The 14839-nt window shown below is 40.1% G+C and overlaps 1 protein-coding gene across 1 annotated transcript in view; it reads right to left on the bottom strand.

The window, feature by feature from the left end:
* Window positions 1-14839, bottom strand: part of LOC110529233 (MAM domain-containing glycosylphosphatidylinositol anchor protein 2) — a 355390-nt gene that overhangs the window by 84626 nt on the left and 255925 nt on the right. The gene's annotated exons all lie outside the window — the stretch shown is intronic.

Genomic DNA, 14839 nt, shown 5'->3' with positions numbered 1-14839 from the left:
GCAGCAAAGTCTATTAGAGCTGCCATGGCGGTTTACGTCAATGACTTATTAAGACTCTCTATGCAGACCCCCAGACACATTTAATGATCCCTAGAGTTAAGAGTTTAGTCCTGCAGGCTTGGGAGGGTCAGCATATCAGTGCTCAGTCTGAAGAGTGTGAACCAATCAGTGGAGTTTATGCCCACAGGCTGGGAAGTGTGAACCAAACAGACCACAGCTCCATCAGGTGTCTGCCTGCCAGAAGGGCCATCATAGTGGAAAGAACTAAGGGACTGGGTCACTTTTTAAAAGAGAACAAAGGGTAAAAAGTTCACTGGGCAAATTTCTGTCTCACAACATCATGGCTTTAAGACTAGTGTTAGGAACATAAGCACTTCAGTACACCGAAGATGACATCAGCAAAATACAGTATGCGAACGTAATCAATATAATTTGATTTGATTTGTTGTCTTCTTCTGCATCCAACCCTTTCCATTTGGTTCAAATGAGTGAAGCTATTGTTTGAATTATTTTAGAGACAGCAGGGGTTCAAACTGTACAGTTGAACCCAGTTCCTACATTTGAATATAAAAATGGATTTTAGCAAACAAACCTATGCTACATTTTATCTCTGGGACCCTCAGGATGACAAATCAGAGCAAGCTTACTGAATGTAAGTACATTACTTACATTCAGAGGTGAATGTTTCAAACCAGATGCCGTGATAAAATATTTTTGTTGTTGTGCACTCTCCTCAAACAATAGCAGGGTAGTTTATCACTGTAATAGCTACTATAAATTGGACAGTGCAGTTCGATTAACAAGAATTTAAGTGTTCTGCCCATATAAGACATGTCTATGTCCTGGAAAGTTTGCTGTTGCTTACAACGTCATTCTAGTCACATTAGCGCACGTTAGCAACAACCATCCCGGTATATGGACACCGATCCCGTAAATGCTTAAGAGGTTAAACTTTTTTACCTTTATTTTAGAAGAAAGCCCAATTGAGACCAAGGTCTCTTTTGCAAGGGAGCCTTATAACATAACTCAACAAATCTGATTTAGCATCCAATAAATCAATTCAGAGGTTAAGCCTCTACTTTTACAATCAATCAATTAAGTTTCTGAACACAGGACTTCTAAAACCCATCAACAAAATACTGATAAAAAAGGTTGTATACCACTTTGGGCGTAAATCAAGATTGACTGTTTCTTTCAGCCACTCACTAGTCTGATCAATTCTCATAATCACCTCAGATAATAAGTCACAATCTCTCCTGAACGTGTTTTGTCCTGAGTCCTATAGACAATAAATCAGGATAATGAAGCTTTGCATTTGTTTGGACAGCCGAGTAAAGATCACAAGCCCATACATGGATAAAGCTGTTTAAAATACAATATTCTAATCCACACAAAAAAAAAAAACGCTCATTCATCAACAAGATAATATAATTTCTATAGAACAAGAGAAAGAAACCCAATGGGGCTAGAGCAGAACAATATTTGGGGAATGTGTTTCGGTATCTTTACCATAAAAACCTGTTTGGATAAAGGAAGTGTATACTAATGGATTTCTTATGTGCTATTTATCATGCTCTTTGTATCACAGTTTAGAATCCAGTCAACCATGTTTTCACAAGTCATGAGATGCAAAAACAATTCATGGATTCCTAACCATCTCTTCTGTTCAGGGAAGTATATGCCGTTTTGAGAATGTATTCCCAAAATTAGCTTGCACTTGAGATACGTAACTAACCATCGCATAACTGTATTCTACAGTAGTCATCTTTCCAGTAAAAACAATTGTAGAGAAAATATCAAGAACTGAACTGAACACAATACGATTATACCTGACAGTTGTGAGCTGAGCCCATGCTGGGGAATGCTACAGAAACTCCCAGGGACAAGTCACTCTCTTTGTCTCTGTCTCTATCTCTCTCTCTCTCTCTCTCTCTCTCTCTCTCTTTCTTTCTTTTTCTCCCTCTCTTTCTCGTCTCGCCAATTTAATTCCTGTTATTCTTTCTATGTTTTGTAGACATGTGACTTTCAAAGGTCATACACTTGTCACAGAAAACCACTCCTGAAAGGACATCCTGTATATTAATGTAATATGAAAAGTCAGCGTTGATCTGAGGGTCGAAAATCTTGTTTCTGTACAGGTTTTTGGGGTAGAAAACAATAGCCCTTCTCCATCTACCCATGTTGCTTTCTCTCACCCCCGCCCATCTCTCTCTCTCCATTTCTCTCTCATTCGCTCTCTACATCTCTCTCTATCTCTCTCTCTCTCTCTCTCTCTCTCGCTCTCTCTACAATTGAAATAGACTGGAGCACGGACCGACCAACCACAAAGCAAGCAAGGTCAATGCAACAAAACCAAATTATTTGAATTACTAGAGGTCTATTTAGCTATCAATAGATTATATGTATGACTGGTATGGAATGAATGCAAACATTTCCCAAAGTCCTCTCACTTGTTGTGCATTATCAAGCTACTACATGATGGAACACCGTAGTAAACAATGGACTACTACAACAAGCTACGAACTGCTTATACCGACCTGCCACCACCACTACCCATTTGATTTAAATCGATTATAAACATACTTATATTTATTTAGAAGCTGTCCAGCAGCCATATGCTAGTCTGTCTTTACCCCCCCCCCCCCCCCATAGACAGGTATTGTAGCTGAGACTTCATATAAACACACAACCTGCTCCAGTCACAAGGGTCAGGAAGCAGCTTTATGTATGCCAATGACCACGTTAAATAAATAACAATTTGGATCTATGAGTAAAACGATAAATTCAGTTTAAATGTATTTTAATATTCATTGAAACCAAAAGAAAGAGAAAAAGTGACAAAACTAAATTGTGTTAAACCCAAACTTCAGCAATGCGTGAAGAGCAAAAGCTTGCTTTTGGAGTGAAATATTCCCAGTGTTTGCTCTGGTAGCAACAAACACCCAATGACATATTTGTTTTCCAGTGGCTTAACTGTACCCTAGCCTCGGTTTGGAGAAGGGTTCAAAGAACACAGTTGCTCAAAGAAACACATACCAATCTGTTTCCCTCATGAGACTCAAACTCTGCTCCCCAAACATCACAGTGCTTTTGTCTAACAAATATGTCTAGACATAGAACATTATAATGTTACAGTCTGGCTTCTGATTACCAAGGGAAACGGAGATGGATGTGTTATTAATATCAACTGAGCTGTGGTTACAATTTCACTATTGTTATAATAACGGTTGAAGTAGAGACATATTTATAAGATATATTAATTGTCACAATTTTTTAAATATTTTTTTTTTTACATATAGTAATGACACTACGCTGCTTATACATATGCCTTTCAGGCTATCATAAAGGATTACACGTCACATGACTTTATATAACCTATACAGTATGCTTCTGTCCTTCAGGGCTGCCAGATTCCTACATAACTGATCGATAGATAGATAACACTATTCATATGCTCCCTGTTGGTTTCGACAGCACATCGTGTCACTCATCAGCGGCTATCCATCACTGTCAGACAGCAACACACTCAAAAATAATGGTTCTAGTATAGTACCAGATAGGGTTTCTTTGGTTTGTAACCATAGCAACCTTTTTGGTGCTACATAGAACCGTTTTTGAAGATTATACAGATGTGGGATCTCAATTTGATCCCTCGTTTGTTGCTGAGAATGTTCCTGTACAGCAGGAAATGCAAACTTGTAGGGTATTCGAGGTTGACCAGTAAAGAGTAAAACAAACATACAGTCAATAATACAGTATAAACAAGTCTATATACGATGTGAGCAAATGAGGTGAGATAAGGGAGGCAAAGGCAAAAAGGCCATGGTGGAAAAGTAAATACAATATAACAAGTAAAACACTGGAATGGTAGATTGGTAGAAAAATAATGGGGTGCAAAGGAGCAAAATAAATAAATAAATTAAATACAGTAGGGAAAGAGGTAGTTGTTTGGGCTAAATTATAGGTGGGCTATGTACAGGTGCAGTAATCTGTGAGCTGCTCTGACAGTTGGTGCTTAATGCTAGTGAGGGAGATAAGTGTTTCCAGTTTCAGAGATTTTTGTAGTTCGTTCCAGTCATTGGCAGCAGAGAACTAGAAGGAGAGGCGGCCAAAGAAAGAATTGGTTTTGGGGGTGACTAGAGAGATATACCTGCTGGAGCGTGTGCTACAGGTGGGAGATGCAATGGTGACCAGCGAGCTGAGATAAGGGGGGACTTTACCTAGGAGGGTCTTGTAAATGACATGGAGCCAGTGGGTTTGGCGACGAGTATGAAGCGAGGGCCAGCCAACGAGAGCGTACAGGTCGCAATGGTGGGTAGTATATGGGGCTTTGGTGACAAAACGGATTGCACTGTGATAGACTGCATCCAATTTGTTGAGTAGGGTATTGGAGGCTATTTTGTAAATGACATGAGTGAAGGATGCTTTGTTGCGAAATAGGAAGGCAATTCTAGATTTAACTTTGGATTGGAGATGTTTGATATGGGTCTGGAAGGAGAGTTTACAGTCTAACCAGACACCTAAGTATTTGTAGTTGTTCAAGTATTCTAAGTCAGAGCCGTCCAGAGTAGTAATGTTGGACAGGCGGGTAGGTACAGGTAGCGATCGGTTGAAGAGCATGTATTTAGTTTTACTTGTATTTAAGAGCAATTGGAGGCCACGGAAGGAGAGTTGTATGGCATTGAAGCTTGCCTGGAGGGTTGTTAACACAGTGTTCAAAGAAGGGCCAGAAGTATACAGAATGGTGTCGTCTGCGTAGAGGTGGATCAGAGACTCACCAGCAGCAAGAGCGACCTCATTGATGTATACAGAGAAGAGTGTCGGTCCAAGAATTGAACCCTGTGGCACCCCCATAGAGACTGCCAGAGGTCCGGACAGCAGACCCTCCGATTTGACACACTGAACTCTATCAGAGAAGTAGTTGGTGAACCAGGCGAGGCAATCATTGAAGCTTTCATCTTCCTAAGCCAGGATTCAGACACAGCTAGAACATCCGGGTTGGCAGAGTGTGCTAAAGCAGTGAATAGAACAAACTTCTAATGTTAACATGCATGAAACCAAGGCTATTACGGTTACAGAAGTCGTCAAAAGAGAGCGCCTGGGGAATAGGAGTGGAGCTAGGCACTGCAGGGCTTGGATTCACCTCTACATCGCCAGAGGAACAGAGTAGGAGTAGAATAAGGGTGCGGCTAAAAGCAATAAGAATTGGTTGTTTAGAACGTCTGGAACAGAGAGTAAAAGGAGGTTTCTGGGGGCGATAAAATAGCATCAAGGTATAATGTACAGACAAAGGTAAGGTAGGATGTGAATACAGTGGAGGTAAACCTAGGTATTGAGTGATGAAGAGAGAGATATTGTCTCTAGAAACATCATTGAAACCAGGAGATGTCATTGCATGTGTGGGTGGTGGAACTAATAGGTTCGATAAGGTATATTGAGCAGGACTAGAGGCTCTACAGTGAAATAAGCCAATAAACACTAACCAGAACAGCAATGGACAAGGCATATTGACATTAAGGAGAGGCATGCTTAGTCGAGTGATCAAAAGGGTCCAGTGAGTGGAGAGGTTGGTTGGGGGTCACGGCGATTTAGACAGCTAGCATAGGAGCAAGCTAGCATAGGATGGAGGTCTGTTATTAGTCAACTCTTGCGTTCCGTCAGTAGATTAGTGGGTTTCCGTGTGGTAGAGGGGATTAATCCAAATCGCACAACAACAACAAAAATAAAAACAATAGATATAGTTATAGAGGCCCAAGAAGAAAAATAAATAAATAAATACAAATAAAATAAAATAAAAATTGTCCGATTGTCTATTCAGATAGCAGCTGATAAGATAGCCAACGGCTAGCAGGCCGCAGATGGGCGCCCAGGCAACGTTGCGCCGGAGGAGCCAGCCGGACAATTCCCTCGGGTAGACAACGTCGGCAGTCCAGCTGTGAAGGCCCGGTGGGGCTCCGCGTAGGCAGCAAAACGGGTCCGGATAGGTGACTGCAGCCCAGGAGTGATTGATGGAACTCTTCAGCTGGCTAGCTCCGGAACAATTGATGTTAGCTCCGGAATCGACGAAAGCCGATAGTCACACGGATAGCAGCTAGCTAGCTGTGAGATCCAGGTATGGATGTCCAGAGCCAGTGGCCGAAATCCAGGGACATGGAGAGAAAAATTGGTCCGGTATGTTCCGTTCCGAGCCGCGCTGCGCTGCACCGCGCCGTACAAAACTGGCGATAGATTCTCAAGCCAAAGGACAGCCGATGACCACAAACCGTGGTTAGCTGAGTACTAACGATTAGCCAGTAAAGAAGCTAACTAGCTTCTGAACTAGCTTCTGAACCAGCTTCTGAGTAGCTTCTGGACCAGCTTCTGGCTAGCTCCCGGCTAGCTTCTGGCTAATTTCTGGCTAGCCTCTCGGAGGATTACAGATCTGAGGTAAATAATACTTTTTTATATAAATATAAATTGGTGAAGCGGATTGCAGGAGAGTGTTCTGAAGATGAGTTTTTGGAAAATTAAAAATGTATGTGAAAAAAAGTCATAAATATATATATATATACGGGACACGACAGGACGAGGACAAAAATACGTCTGAACTGCTATGCCATCTTGGGACGAATTGTGCCTATAAGAATTATGCGAATAATGCCTTCATAAGCACTACATACGTGTGTCACAAAGCATCTATAACAGTATGTCATGCCTTATAAAGGGTTCATAAATGTGGCATAACTGTGTCACATAATCACCCATGTCAAATGTGACATAACCCACTATGTCGAACCTGATATGAACATGTGCTTTATCAAGGGTGACGTGTTGTGCTGAAAGGACGGCACACGCTCTAAAGCGAAGTCACGTTTGTCACATTACTCCTAATCTCGTCTGCTGGACCAACACATCAAACTTGGCCTTCATCAGTTAGGATTAGGTTTAAATTACAATTTTAAGAAGATAAATTGTGGAAATGGGCAGGGTTTTGACATAATTATGACTTTGTCGCTGTGTTAACTAGTGATGACCAGGGGGAACGTTTTTTTGCTAGCAGAAGACATAAGCAGATTACAAATACTTTACTCAGTAAGGTCACTCCGATAGAATTCTATGGTCACTCCCACTAAAGCCAACACTGAATGGTGGATATCCCAGGCTCATGTGTGCTGTGTGCGCGCAATAACTGCCAATATAAGTAAATTGAAAGTGGTTTTCTTCTGGAACCAACTTACATGTTCTTCAGTACACAAACACGCACACAACCATATAACGAGCTATACCGTGCGGTGCTGGGTCCAGTCAGGTCTTTGACACATTTCACCCACTCCCCTCCTGAAAGATCAGCCACCATTGTACACAGGTTGTAATCAAGCCCTGGTCTCCAGCAAGGGAACAGAAGAGGAATACCTTGTGCGGTAGTCTCAGGTTGGACTACTCCAAATCATCTTAGCTCTGACGCACACACACACACACACACACACACACACGCACACGCACACGCACACGCACACGCACACATGCACACACACACACGAAAGCTTTGCAGGTCCATCAACCTATTTAAATACCTCTCACACACTACAGTAACCTGTGGATCATGAGAGAACCTTCATGAATTAGCAGAACGTTAATAACCTATCTATTGACACTGTATGTAGTGTCCTGCAATACTTCATTTGAAGTGAGACACCTTCGGTCATTCATAACACATCCATAAAGACACCATATCGTATGACACTGTATTTACTTTAAAGTCACACACCTTTGGTCATTCATAACACATACCTAAAGGCTTAATGATGTCAATACAAATGTATTAACACTTAGATAATGATCAATAACAGCTAAAACAAATAAACATGAAGGATATGTTCAAACCATACAGTTCCTTTTTTTTTACACTACAAATACAACACGTTTCAAAATGTCCAGCAACGTAATTACATTGGACATTACACAGGGCTGTGAATGGTGTGGCTTGTCCATGAGCTGGCAGACGAATGGTTATTGCCTCTCTGCCTGCTGGATGTAGTGCATGTTGGTTCCAATCTTAAAAGTAACAACAAAGAAAGTTAGTAGGTCTGTTATGAAATGCCTTTGTCTCACCATCTGGATAAGGTCTGTGCGGCGCCAGAAATACTCTAAATGGGGAGATGGGGAAACTCCATTTGATTCATATTATTATATTCTCTTTCATTTCTAAATCTCATGACGTTCCTATGAGACGTGGCTGTATTTAGGGTGATTTTTTATTTAGCTGAGCCTGCTAGCTAGCAGATTTTTTTGTCACAGAAATGATTTGAAATAACCATGTAATCTAACTCAACACTTAACTACTACAAATTAATTTGAATTACAATAAATACATTTTATCTTACTCATTTTTTTGCAGTCCAGTGGCACCACAAGTGTGCATTTGATTTGCGAACTCATCACATGTGCACTTACTGCGCTACAGAAACACCAAACACTGCCAACCAACAACAGTGCAGGGCATGCACACTGAACTAAAGGGCAACCTCACGCAAAAAATGTATGTTTCTTAGATTTTTCCCAGAACTCAAAAGTCATCCCCTGATGTGGTTTAAAACCTCTTAGGGCTAGGGGGCAGTGTTCGGAGTTCGGATGAATGACGTGCCCAAAGTAAACTGCCTGTTACCCAGGCCCAGATATGCATTAGATAGAAAACACTCTGAAGTTTTTAAAACTGTTACAATAATGTCTGTGAGTGTAACAGAACTGATATGGCAGGCAAAATGTTTTTTTTGAGGTCACAGTCCATTTCAATGCTTGTCTATGCAATATACAAATAACTAGCTCCCAGATTGCAGTTCCTATGGCTTCCACTAGATGTCAACAGTCTTTAGAAAAGATTTCAGGCTTGTTTTTTTTTTAAATTACAGAGTAGTTGTAGTTTTTCCAAGGTGTCTCTCATTAAAAATGTAGTCTTGTTGCACGCGTGAATGAGGTGTGCACTCTGTTATTTATTATCCCTATTGAACAAACTATTCTGTGTCTTAAATTTGATAATTTATTTAGATATTAGAGTACCCGAGGATTAATTAGAAACAACGTTTGACTTGTTTGGATGAACTTTACTGCTAACTTCTTGGATTCGTTTGTATGCATGTTGAAAGAGTGGATTACTGAATCAAGTGCACCAAATAAACGGACATTTTTGGGATATAAAGAAGGACTTTATCGAACAAAACAACCATTTGTTGTGTAGCTGGGACCCTTGGGATTGCAAACAGAGGACGATCTTCGAAAGGTAAGTGATTTATTTTATCGCTATTTGGGATTTTGTGATGCCTGTGCTGGTTTGGAAAAGTATTTTGGTGTAGGGCGCTGTCCCCAGATAATCGCATAGTATGCATTCACCGTAAAGCCTTTTTGACATCTGACAACTCGGTTGGATTAACAACAAGTTACGCTTTTAAACAATGTAAGACACTTGTATTTTCACAAATATTTAATATTCCGATTTTGTAATTTTAATTTGGCGCACTCCAGCTTCACCGGATGTTGTCGATTTTGAGCCCGGGAATGGGATCCACCCGCTAACACAGAAAATCAAATGTTGTTGTTTTTCTATTTAAAAAGGTGTGGAAAAACTGGGGGAAAACCTTGCAAAATTGGGGGAAATTAGGCAACAAAAAAATATATTTTAAAAGGCCCTACCATGACTGCACTTTAGAGTGTGTGTAGCACAGCAATTTGAGGAAAGTTGAGGTCAGGTCCAATATTGGCTATACACCCAAGAGGGAAGAAGAAGGCCATCCTAGAAATGTGTTAGATCAGTGGTGACCTGTCATTCAAGGCATTGAGCCCCACCTGTTTAGCTAAAAATAATAATAAAAAAAGAAGTTGGCCTGTTTTGCATGTTATTTTGGCATTAATTAGTGTTACATATCAGTTTGCAAACAATATATATTTTAGCGTAGACGTTGGTAATCTTCTATAGTTGCGCCGTGATTGGCTCAGTGTTCTGTCACTGATGGGAACACTACGTCCCCGCATAATCTACAGAGAGAGCTAGGCAGTTCAAGCACCCTCGGGTGCTGCCATAGAGTTACATTAGAAGTGCCCATCCAAGAAGGCACAAGATCATTGGCTACAGATATCACATTAAATCTACCGTAGCTTTGATTGGAATGATCATGTCAACATCATACTTTTAAAATCTTAGCTAACAAGTTAACTAGCTAGACAAGCAGTCATCGTCATGACAAGCAGAATCACATGGACAATCAACTGGCAAATCCTATTCAATCCTTGTCATAATTATCGGGAGAAATTATAGATAAAACGTATTGGTGCTCATCGGCCATTGGATATAAACATTACACAACAAGTCAGAAGTCGCAAATTCAACAATGCGCGGATTGGAAAGAATCAGTGGCTGTCTGCAAGCATCGCAAAGCAATCACTATTTTCCTTCCCCTACCTGCTCCAAGTCTGGGTTTAAGGATTTTAAACATCTGTCTGAAAGGGTCCAAGCTTAAAATTATAACATTCACATGCAACACCATGGGCCAGAAATGTTTGAATATATTGGTCATGTGTCAATCCAGCATGACTTCTGTTCAAAAGAACTGGGAACTGGGAAATCTCCGACCTCTGACTTCATTGCATTCAAGACAACTAGGAACTCTGAAAAAACGAGATCCAAATGGGAAAATACATTTTGAACGGTCATCCAACTCGGAATTCCATGTCGGGAACTCAGGCCTCTTTCTAGAGCTCTGATGTCATGATTCAACCTAATTTGTTTTCGAGTTCCCAGTTGTCTTTAAAGCAGCATAAATCCAGAGCATGCCAGACTTTGATGTCAAAGTTTTATGAAAACATTTGCCCACAAGACGGACTGCTGCACCACCTACCTATTCAAATGAGCACAGCACAACAATGGTCCAAAAAATATGTTGTGTATGCTACTGCTAAAATGATGTAATATGCCAGGGATATATCTATACTGTAGCTAAGAAAGTAATGCTAAGTGTATGTTGTGTAGTAGCCCATGTCTCACCCTTGGTTCCGCCCCCTCAGAACTGAATCTACTGTTCTGACTTGGAGCTGCACATGTAGCCTATAGCCTGTTTTAGAGAAATGTCATCATTGAATATTGAAAAAGCTTTCATTGACTGCATATATGCAATCCTTATTTTTTCCACAGCTGACTTGGTGTACAGGGAGAATACTGCAAGAACGGACTATGTTCTGAATTCTGTCGCTTTCCATTTCAAAAGTGCTGAACAAATGGTAAAATCGACTATGTCTGTCTTAGCTCGCTCATTAATGTCTTAATCGAAATTACGGCTTGTCTTTTAGCCACTCATTGTTCCCTTGTGCCATAGTTTGTAAATCTCAATTGTTATCTTGCTTATATTGGTCTCATTAGTATTAGTATCTTATTCATAATTTTAGGCAATGTTGGAAAGATGCATTTCATTGTGAATTATAATTAGCTCATGTGCTTGTCTCTATGAGGAGGGGATACTTAAGTGATAATGCCAGAGAAGCTGGTGTTTGGAGAATATACAGTATTGGCACGGGTGTTGTTCGTCGAGGGCCGGCAAACCGTGCCAATACTGTATATCCTCCAAATACCGGCTTCGAGGACATTATCACTTTTATACAACGGGTTGCCAACATATTCAAATAATGATTGACATATTTTCATTAAAACATTTAATTTGATTAAATTATTCATACTATTTCATCCTTCCACAAAATATAATCCGACACAAATCTAGTGGTGCTAAAGACGCGACACAGTCGTTCAGTCTTTTTTGTTCTGTGTCTATGTAACGGCTCTTGTTGGTGGTAGAAAGAGTAGATCAAGGCGCAGCGTGGAAAGTGTTCATGATTTTAATTTAAAAAACCCTCAAACAAAATCGAAAAGGCACAGTTCTGTCAGGCAACAGTAACTAAACAGAAAACAAGATCCTACAACCTAATGGTCAGAAAAAGGGCTGCCTATGTATGATCCCCAATCAGAGACAACGATAGACAGCTGCCTCTGATTGGGAACCACACTCGGCCAAAAACAAAGAAACAGAAAACATAGAATTTCCCACCCGAGTCACACCCTGACCTAACCAAACATAGAGAATAATAAGGATCTCTAAGGCCAGGGTGTGACAATCTATGGACCTGACCCAGTCGTTCCTTCTAAATGTTCCATTGCCATACTGGCTGGCAATGTTCTTATCCCTTGCTTGCTAGCTAGCCAACTACGGCTAACTTACGATCACATCAAAAAGTGCAGCCAGAATAACAGAAAAGTAGCTGCATTTGCTAGTGACATTCATTTTGACATCCATAACAATGAGCTAATGAGGCGTGATTTCGCCTGGCATAGAAAATGTGCTCACTTGTCAGGACACTGTTGTTTAGAGGAGTTAGCCAACAACACAGCTACAGTAAATTAAACTGAAGCTGGAAAGACTGCAAATTAGCTGCATTTCATTTGACCTTTTTTCAATTAAATTTTTTTTGTATATATCCATAAAAATGATGCCAGCTGATTCCTGATTTCGACTTGCTGAGAAACGCTGCCTGCCTGTCTGTCTCGTCCTGACACGTTCATTACTATTGGACAGCAGGAGATCGAATTTGAATATTGAAACAATGTTGCAAATTTCAGAGACAGACAGCAAGGTTTATACAAATATCCGCTGTTGAAAACTAAATGTTTGAGCAATGCACTGTCCGTGCGTCAGTATATTGTCTATAAAAGTGGATCCTAGTGATTGTATTTTCCTTCTTATTTAGATCTCTCTCTCTCAGACCTCACATCAGGAACAGAGCGGTTCAGGATGGAATCGTATTTGTCACTTTGATCCACTGTCTAGTTCATCTCTCTCTCTCTCTTTCTCTCTCTCTCGCTCCCTCTCTCTCTATATATATATATAGAGAGAAAGAGAGTACCTTTAAGGCCTCAACATCTTGCTGAATTTATCTGAACTAACGTTTTTTTTTCTGAAGTTCTGTTGGTGTCCATTTTGAAGGTGCTGAACAAAGGCCTACCTTTGTCACAACTCGTTTGCTTGCACTTGCTTATACTTAGTGCTAAGTGTTAATGATATAAGAACAAACATTTTGAATTTACTGAACCTAATGTAATGATGTTTGTGTATTGTTCAAAAGTCAAAACCCATGTTGCCATTCGGTATTATTGAAGGAGAATGAGGTTCTTATCGAGTTACGCTAATCCACAAGGAGTCAGTAGAAACCATATTTATTTAAGCCATATCAGCTATGGTTTTTTAGAAGGCAGTAAAAATGAGGCTGAATGAACTGCTTCGCTGCCAGAGAAGGCTCAGCTGATAACCAGGTGTAGCGGTGGTAAGGATTCACTCCATGGTGCTGAAAAGAAAGCTCTTCTTTTGGGACAGCTTTATATAGGCTCTAAGAGTTTGTGGGCACCGTTTGTAACCGTTATAGTGCAATTAATGTATTGTTTAGTGTTGTGTAAAAAAATAAAATGGTTGAGTTTGCCCCAACAAGATTTACATGTGAAAATCGTCACTGTTTTGGAGTAATATAATATATAGAATTGATCCAAAGCGACTTACAGTCATGCATGCATACATTTTTACATATGGGTGGATCCGACAATCGCTCTACCAAGATGCATGGCAAGGTTCTAAAAGCGTTGTAAAGCCTAAATTGAATATGATTTATAAACCCTTTATTAAGCAGTATTTATGCCACCATTTATAAAGCACAGGTTTATGTCACATTTGACATTGGTGGTTAGGTCTAACAGTTATGCCACTTTATACCCTTTATAGAGCTTGACGTATGGTTATAGATGATGTGACACATTTATGTAGTGTTTATGAAGGCTTTATGAAGCCTTTATAAGCTGCACGTAATAAGCTGCACGGAAATTTCAGACTTGATTTGCGATAAGATTTTTTTTTATCAAGCCTTACAAAAAATGTCCATTCATTCTAATCATAATTCACATTTCCTGTTTCTGCAAGATAATTTTCCTGCTGTAGCAAACTGAACCATGCTCATAATTATTCTAAATGGACCCTGTATGGTGCCACAAAAAAAGTTTCTTACTATAAAGAACAATTCAAAAAAAGTATCTATATACAGTAGCACCAAAAAAGGGTTCTGCCATGGTTACAAATCTTTTTGGGTCGATATAGAACACTTTTGGTTCTTTATAGAACCTTTATGGAGAATGGTTCTATAAAGAATGTCACAGTTTTTCTTCATGTGTTTATTAATAGGTTGAATCAGGTGTGCAAGCTTTGGAACAGCTGGGTGTCCCTGAGGAGAGAATTGAAAACTACTGACTTAGCCATACATTCTCAATTGACATAAGGCCATACAGGGGGCCATACATAGGCCCCCTGGCCTGTCTTTCACAAGACACCAACACCGGCAATAATCATATATAACAAGTAATAGTATAACACAACAGATTAGATAAACTGGAATGACACTCTCACTCACGGTTGCACAAAAAGAGCTGTGAGCAAACCCCGCCCCCCAAATATTCAAATGAGCCGCCGCACCTACATTTGAATTATCACTAAAAGAGGAAACAACCCTTTTTTGAACTGAAAGAACAATTGAAAGGCTCAAAGGGTTCTTTGGGTCAGTATGGTTCCACATAGAACCATCACCCTTCACAAAGAACCCTTAAGGAACGCTCATTTTTTTTGTATGTAATGGAGAAACAATTTGATTGCGGAGTGGAAACCTCCAGGTGTTCTCTTCTCTCATAAATATTATCATCACGCTCCTTACGGAAACATTTGACTCTATATTCACCTTAGAAAGTATTCTTCATAGGGGTGTTAGGGGTGTTAACCCTGGTGTCCTGGCT

Source organism: Oncorhynchus mykiss, chromosome 8 (genome assembly GCF_057628025.1).
Source record: "Oncorhynchus mykiss isolate SJ-2025 chromosome 8, ASM5762802v1, whole genome shotgun sequence".
Lineage (NCBI taxonomy): Eukaryota > Metazoa > Chordata > Actinopteri > Salmoniformes > Salmonidae > Oncorhynchus > Oncorhynchus mykiss.
The sequence above is the reverse complement of the archived record's forward strand: the minus strand, read 5'-3'. Positions and strand labels throughout refer to the sequence as shown.